Below are 7,340 nucleotides of genomic sequence, written 5' to 3'. Positions count from 1 at the left end.
TGCTAAATTGAAAATAAAATGCAGAATATATAAATAAAAATATATATAATTACATTGCAATCTGAACAAATACATTATAAATGAAATACAAATAATAAATAATTAAATAGAAAGTTAATGTCAGACATCATGACTAATACTAGGAAGAAACAGGACCAAGTTATTTAGACCAAATAAATTTGTTCACATTTTAGCAGAGGTGGTAAAAGTACAGAGATTCTGTACTTAATTAGAAGTACAAATATTTAAAAGAAAAAAAATACTCTGGTAAAAGTTGAAGTACTGTTTCAACTTCTTTACTCAAGTAAAAGTGAAAAAGTACAGGCTCTGAATTGTACTCAAAGTAAGAAAGTAAAAGGAGCTATTTGTACCAGCTTTTTTCTGTGTAAAGCTATCTGAACCTGCTATCTTGATATAATAAGATTAAATAATATTACATGAGAATACAAAGATTATTCCAATCTAAATTTGAATCCTAATGAATGGACTCAGCTTGAATGTGTCATGTAGGACACAAGCTGTGAAAGGGAATTTAAAAACTCTATTTTCTGTTGCCTACATAGCAGAGGGTCACTGCGCCTCCACAGCGAAACACAAAAATGAGGATGCTCAGGGGTTACAGTGGGATTCAGAAGGTGGGGGAACCCTAAGATCAGCTGTTGTGGCTCCACTTGGGGAGAAAAATCACAACTTTGTCTTGTGAGCGCCAGTAAATTTTCTTGGTGTGCAGGCTGTGATCAGCTGAGCTGTGTTGCTGCCTGAAGTTTCCACTCCTGTCTGCACTGCACAGCAAACACTATGTTGCTTAGTCTGCGTTTGGGGGTTTTGTCCTTGGGACCAGTTTGAGTCTTAAAGTGTGTCTGGGATGTCATGCTTGGAGCAAATTCTCCTGCATTTCTCTGACAAACCTGCTACGTAAGAGATAATGTTAGTTGGTGTCTCACTATCGTTCCTGTGCATCTCCTCTGATTTGACGAAGGCCCAATTGGAATAACCACATGTGTTTTGAGGACGCCCACTGTTCACATTTGTACTGAGAACAAAGATGATTTGAAAGAGGCCATCTATGTCCACTGTGAACGGCCAGCATTGAACAGAGGCGGTGGCTCATGATAGCAGCTGTCAGCTTCCTAAAATACAGCCTAGAGATCCCTTCCAGGTGCCTCAAACCCCACTCACACCTATTGAGGTCACCTGAAGTGACAAGGTCTCACAAATCTCACAGTGGTTTCACAGAAAGTACTATGACCTGGATGACTGAGTAGCTACACAGACAATGGGTCACAACCACCTCCAAAGGGGACAACCCCCACTAGGGTTTAGATAAGTCCAGTCACCTTTTATGAAGTTCTTGAGAATAGCAGGAACGACACTTTGCCCCGTCAACAGTGAGCAGCAGGTGGTAGCTATCAGGGATCAAAAAGCATCCAATTTCACCAAATTATGCTGTATATTGCATATGGTCAATACGGCTCCTATGACCATGGCTGCAACCATCTTTACTTGACACACTCACCCACAGGTAAGTGCTTGCAAACTTCAATACCCATGAAAAAAGAGGCAAATTTTAAATATTTTAAACTGATAATCAGAATGTTCCTATTTGATTGACTGTCATTTAATATTTCAAGATAAAACAGTCAGATGATCTCTTTCTTTAGAGACTGCATTGTGTCTGGGCTCATATTACAGTAGACCTGGCCTACACAAAGATAATTAACAGTTTCATACTCAATCAAACCATCTGAGAAATATTCTTGTTGTTCCTGATTATCAGAAGTCATTCAAATGAAAGCTTGAGGTTCAGATCAGTAGTTCAGACTAAGACATAAAAATATACTGTGGACCAAAATCTGTACATGTTTTGTTAAGCTGTAATCTTTACAGGGATTCTGCTGTAGAAACACGCACAGGTAGAGTCGAAGGCTGCAGTGCTGCAAGGCTGGCTGCTCGTCACTGCCTCTGTTACCTGTTGAAGATGAGGCTCTGGCTGCTGGGCTGGAGGTCAGCATGTGCTCAGCTTCATCAGCACTCTGGGTTCTTGGCTGACTCTGTGTTAGCATGTTGTCTGTGCAGATACTTGCAAAGAGCTGAAGTTGTGTTTAGCAGTGTAACACAAACCTGTTCTGTCCCTGGAGGCAGTTTTCAGTTTACCATCAAGCTTTGTCCTTTTGCGGAATTAAAAAAAAAAGTATTGTCCATATACTCTTCTCATGAAAAGCTGTAGACGGCTCCACCGTTTTCCTCCTCCTGCACAGGAGCTCAAGTCAGCTGATTGTAGCAGGAAGAAAAAAGCAAATGTAGTTTTATTTTTATTTTCCCTTTGTGCCTGCCCAACGTGCAGATAACTGGAGGACCCAAGCATTAACATAATTGCAACTGTAATGTAATTACATAATGCATGCATGTAAATGCATTCCTTTGGAACACATTACATCCAGCACTGCTGGGTGAGGGTCAACCATTCCACTGCAAGCCAACATGCAGGAGGCACAGCGTTTCACTCGCCCATCAATAAATGTGGAGGCAGATAAAGTGGCGCTCCTTAGTTTATCGTACTTGGTGACTGTAACAGAGGAAACTTCAGCCTGGAAGTGTCCAAATATAGACAGTTTATTAAGTACCTGACCAGACAAGACAATATTCTAGTTCCCTGTTAGACTACAAAAAGCAGTGCCATCACGTGGTCCCTGTGACGTGCTTGATAACGAGATGTCAGTCCAAATATGAGACCTGAAATGATCCTAATATGTTGCAAACTGACTACAAAAAAAAAAAAAGGGAGACTGACTTTCAATTTCTGACTTTTTTAAGTTGTGTTTTATTTTTCTAAAGTTTCAACATTTCTTAAACATAAAACAGTATCAGCTCAATGGTGGTTGACCTGCAGCCAAATTAGTTGCTGTTCCAGTTTATCACATTGTGCACATAAACATTTGACAGTAGAGCTCTGAAGGCCAACACGGCTCTGTTTTAATATTTCTCACTTACAGTTCAGGCAGGTTTAGGTAACATAATTACTCAGATTTAGGCTTGTTTAATAAAGTTTGGGGTTAAAATCATCTCCTTGACAGATGAAAACTTTTGTGTTAGCACAGTTTTTAAGTACAAACCCTAAAGACAAATTTCTTACATATCAAACCTACTTAAAGGACGGCCTCTCCCATCTGTGAACCCTCAGTACTCCCCGACTCCATCCATCCATCCATCCATTTTCTTCCGCTTATCCGGGGCCGGGTCGCGGGGGCAGAAGCTTAAGCAGAGAAGCCCAAGCTTCCCTCTCCCCAGCCACCTCCTCCAGCCATCCGGAGGGACCCCAAGGCGTTCCCAGGCCAGCCGAGATACACAATCTCTCCAGCGTGTCCTGGGTCTACCACGGGGCCTCCTCCCGGTGGGACATGCCCGGAACCCCTCACCCAGGAGGCGGCCAGGAGGCATCCTAATCAGATGCCCGAGCCACCTCAACTGGCTCCTTTCGATGTGGAGGAGCAGCGGCTCTACTCCGAGCCCCTCCCGGATGGCCGCACTCCTCACCTTATCTCTAAGGGAGAGGCCAGTCACCTTCGAAGGAAACTCATTTCTGCCGCTTGTATTCGCGATCTTATTCTTTCGGTCACTACCCAAGCTCGTTACATAGGTGAGGGGGTAGGAACGTATATCGACACCGGTAAATCAGGAGCCTCGCTTTTACGCTAAGCTCCCTCTTCAACCACGACGGACCGGTGCAAGCGTCCGCATCACTGCAGAAGCAGCCCCGATCCGCCTGTCGATCTCCCGTTCCCTTCTCCCATCACTCGTGAACAAGACCCCGAGATACTTAAACTCCTCCACTTGAGGCAAGAACTCGTTCCTGAGCCGGAGATGGCACTCCACCCTTTTCCGGCTGAGGACCATGGCCTCAGACTTAGAGGTGCTGATTCTCATGCCAGCCGCTTCACACTCGGCTGCGAACCGTTCCACTGCGAGCTGGAGGCCCCCCCGTGATGAAGCCAACAGAACCGCATCATCTGCAAAAAGCAGAGATGTGACTCTGAGGCCACCAAGGAAGAAGCCTTCCGCCACCTGGCTACGCCTAGAAATTCTGTCCATAAAAATTATGAACAGAATCGGTGACAAAGGGCAGCCCTGACGGAGTCCAACACCCACAGGAAACAAATCCGACTTATTACCGGCTATACGGACCAAGCTCTCACTGTGGTTGTACAAGGACTGAATGGCCCGCAACAATGGGCCAGACACCCCATACTCCCGCAGAACCTCCCAAAGAACACCCCGAGGAACACGGTCGAATGCCTTCTCCAAGTCCACAAAGCACATGTAGACTGGTTGGGCAAACTCCCACGCACACTCGAATATCCTTGAGAGGATAAAGAGCTGGTCCAGCGTTCCACGACCAGGACGAAAACTGCATTGTTCCTCCTGAATCCGAGGTTCGACTAACGGACGCCCTCCTTTCCAGCACCCTGGCATAGACCTTACCGGGGAGGCTGAGGAGTGTGATCCCCCGAAAGTTGGAGCACACCCTCCGGTCTCCCTTCTTAAAGATGGGGACCACCACCCCGGTCTGCCAATCCAATGGCACTGCCCCAGATCTCCACGCGATGTTGCAGAGGCGTGTCAACCACGACAGCCCTACAACATCCAGAGCCTTCAGGAACTCAGGGCGAATCTCGTCCACCCCAGGGGCTCTGCCACCAAGGAGTTGTTTAACTACCTCAGTGACCTCACCCCCAGTGATGGTCAAGTCATCCCCCTCATCCCCAGACTCTGCTTCCACTACAGAAGGCGTGTCAGTGGGATTCAGAAGGTCCTCGAAGTATTCCTTCCACCGTCCGACTATAGCCTCAGTTGAAGTCAGCAGCACCCCCCCCCGCACTATAAACAGTGTGAGTGAAGCACTGCTTTCCCCTCCTGAGTCGCCTGACAGTTTGCCAGAATCGCGTCGATGCCGTCCGAAAGTCTTTTTCCATAGCCTCACCGAACTCCTCCCCACACCCGAGTTTTTGCTTTGGCCACTACCCGAGCTGCATTCCGCTTGGCCTGTCGATACCTGTCAGCTGCCTCCGGAGTCCCACAGGCTAACCAAGCCCGATAGGACTCTTTCTTCAGCTTGATGGCTCCCTTCACCTCCGGTGACCACCATCTGGTTCGGGGGTTACCACCACGACAGGCACCAACCACCTTGCAGCCACAGCTCTGAGCAGCCGCCTCAACAATGGAGGTGCGGAACATGGTCCATTCGGACTCAATGTCCTCAGCCTCCCTCGGAATGCTGTCGAAGTTCTGCCGGAGGTGGGAGTTGAAGATCTCCCGGACTGGGGCTTCTGCCAGGCGTTCCCAGCGCACCCTCACAATACGTTTAGGTGTGCCAGGTCTGTCCAGCATCTTCCCCCGCCACCTGATCCAACTCACCACCAGGTGGTGATCAGTTGACAGCTCAGCTCCTCTCTTCACCCGAGTGTCCAGAACATACGGCCGCAGATCTGATGATACGATTACAAAATCGATCATCGACCTGCGACCTAGGGTGTCCTGGTGCCATGTGCACTTATGGACATCCTTGTGTTCGAACACGGTGTTTGTTATGGACAAACTGTGGTTTGCACAGAAGTCCAATAACAAAACACCATTCGGGTTCAGATCGGGCAGGCCGTTCCTCCCAATCACGCCCCTCCAGGTCTCACTGTCATTGCCCACGTGAGCGTTGAAGTCTCCCAGCAAGACTATGGAGTCACCAGATGGAGCACTCTCCAGCACCCCACCCAGCAACTCCAAAAAGGGTGGGTACCCTGAACTGTCATTCGGCGCATAAGCGCAAACAACAGTCAGGACCCGTTCCCCAGCCCGAAGGCGCAGGGAAACTACCCTCTCGTCCACCGGTGAAAACTCCGACGTACAGGCAGCAAGCCGGGGGGATACAAGAATACCCACCCCAGCTCGCCGCCTCTCACCGAGGGCAACTCCAGACTGGAACAGAGTCCAGCCCTTCTCCAGGAGACTGGTTCCAGAGCCCAGGCCATGCGTTGAGGTGAGCCCAACTATGTCTAGCTGGTATCTCTCAACCTCACGCACTAGCTCAGGCTCCTTCCCCACCAGAGAGGTGACATTCCATGTCCCAACAGCCAGTTTCGATAGCCGGGGATCGGTCCGCCAGGGCCTCCGCCCTCGGCCACCGCCCGACACACTCCCCGACTCATTAATACTAAACTCACCCACTCTGTGAATCATCACTTTTACTGGTTTCAGGTCAGTTTTAGGTTCAGTTTAACATTTCTCCAGTTTCAGTGAAGCTCCTGGAACATTAATTAGTATTTAGTAATTAAAGGTTAATGATGGGTATAAATATGGACTCTGTAAGGAAGGAGAGAATTAAAAAGATTAATAAAAGCACAAGACGTGTGTGTGTGTGTGTGTGTGTGTGTGTGTGAAAATCTTACAAAGCACTGAGCCACTAAACCATGATGTTGAACAATCTTTGTTTTCAGCTCATTTGAGAGTTGCTTTGAGGCTCCCGTGTTACCACTCTTCAGAGAAGATGCAAAGCGGAGAAACACTTGCAATTGGCCACCTTAACCCTTTCTCATAATTGGATTCACCTGTGTATGTAGGTCAAGGGTCAATGAGCTTACAAAACAAATTTTGTGTTCCAACAATTAGTGCTAAAGGTATTCAAATCAATAAAATGACAAGGGTGCCAAAACTTATGCACCTGCTGAATTTTGCTTCAATAATTATTGCACACTTTGTGTAAATCTTATAAATTTAATTTCCCTTCTCAAATATCACCGTGTTCATCTGCTATATGATATATTTAACTGAAATTGCTGATCCGAACAGCCAACGATTTATAAAATAAAATCATGAAAATTATCAGGGGTGCCCAAACTTTTGCATACCACTGTATCTCTTTCGCCTGATCCCCCAGTCAATCACAGCAGATGGCTGCCCCTCCCTGAGCCTGGTTCTGCCAAGTCTCTTCTTGTTAAAAGTGAGTTCTTCCTTCCCACCTGTGCCAAGTGCTACTTATAGGGTATAGTCTGATTGTTGGGGTCTCTAATATTTTGGGGTCTTTGCCTTACAGATTAAAAATATCTTGAGGCAACTTGTAATTTTGTGCTATATAAATCAAGTTGAATTGAAACCCCATATCTGTGGTGTGTCATGGCTTCCTCCATACTTGATTTAAGCGTTTACATCTGATCACTTTAAGGGGAGAAATAACTGTACATCAAAGGTAATGTACAAAATGAGCTTTAATCCACTCTGGGTATTTATACTGAGTGTAAAATCTTGGAGGAAGTGTCAGGAGGTAATTGTTGTGATGGACTGCATGTGAGTGG

Source organism: Archocentrus centrarchus, chromosome 12 (assembly GCF_007364275.1).
Source record: "Archocentrus centrarchus isolate MPI-CPG fArcCen1 chromosome 12, fArcCen1, whole genome shotgun sequence".
In the NCBI taxonomy this organism is placed as follows: Eukaryota; Metazoa; Chordata; class Actinopteri; order Cichliformes; family Cichlidae; genus Archocentrus; species Archocentrus centrarchus.
This window is presented reverse-complemented; position numbering follows the sequence as displayed.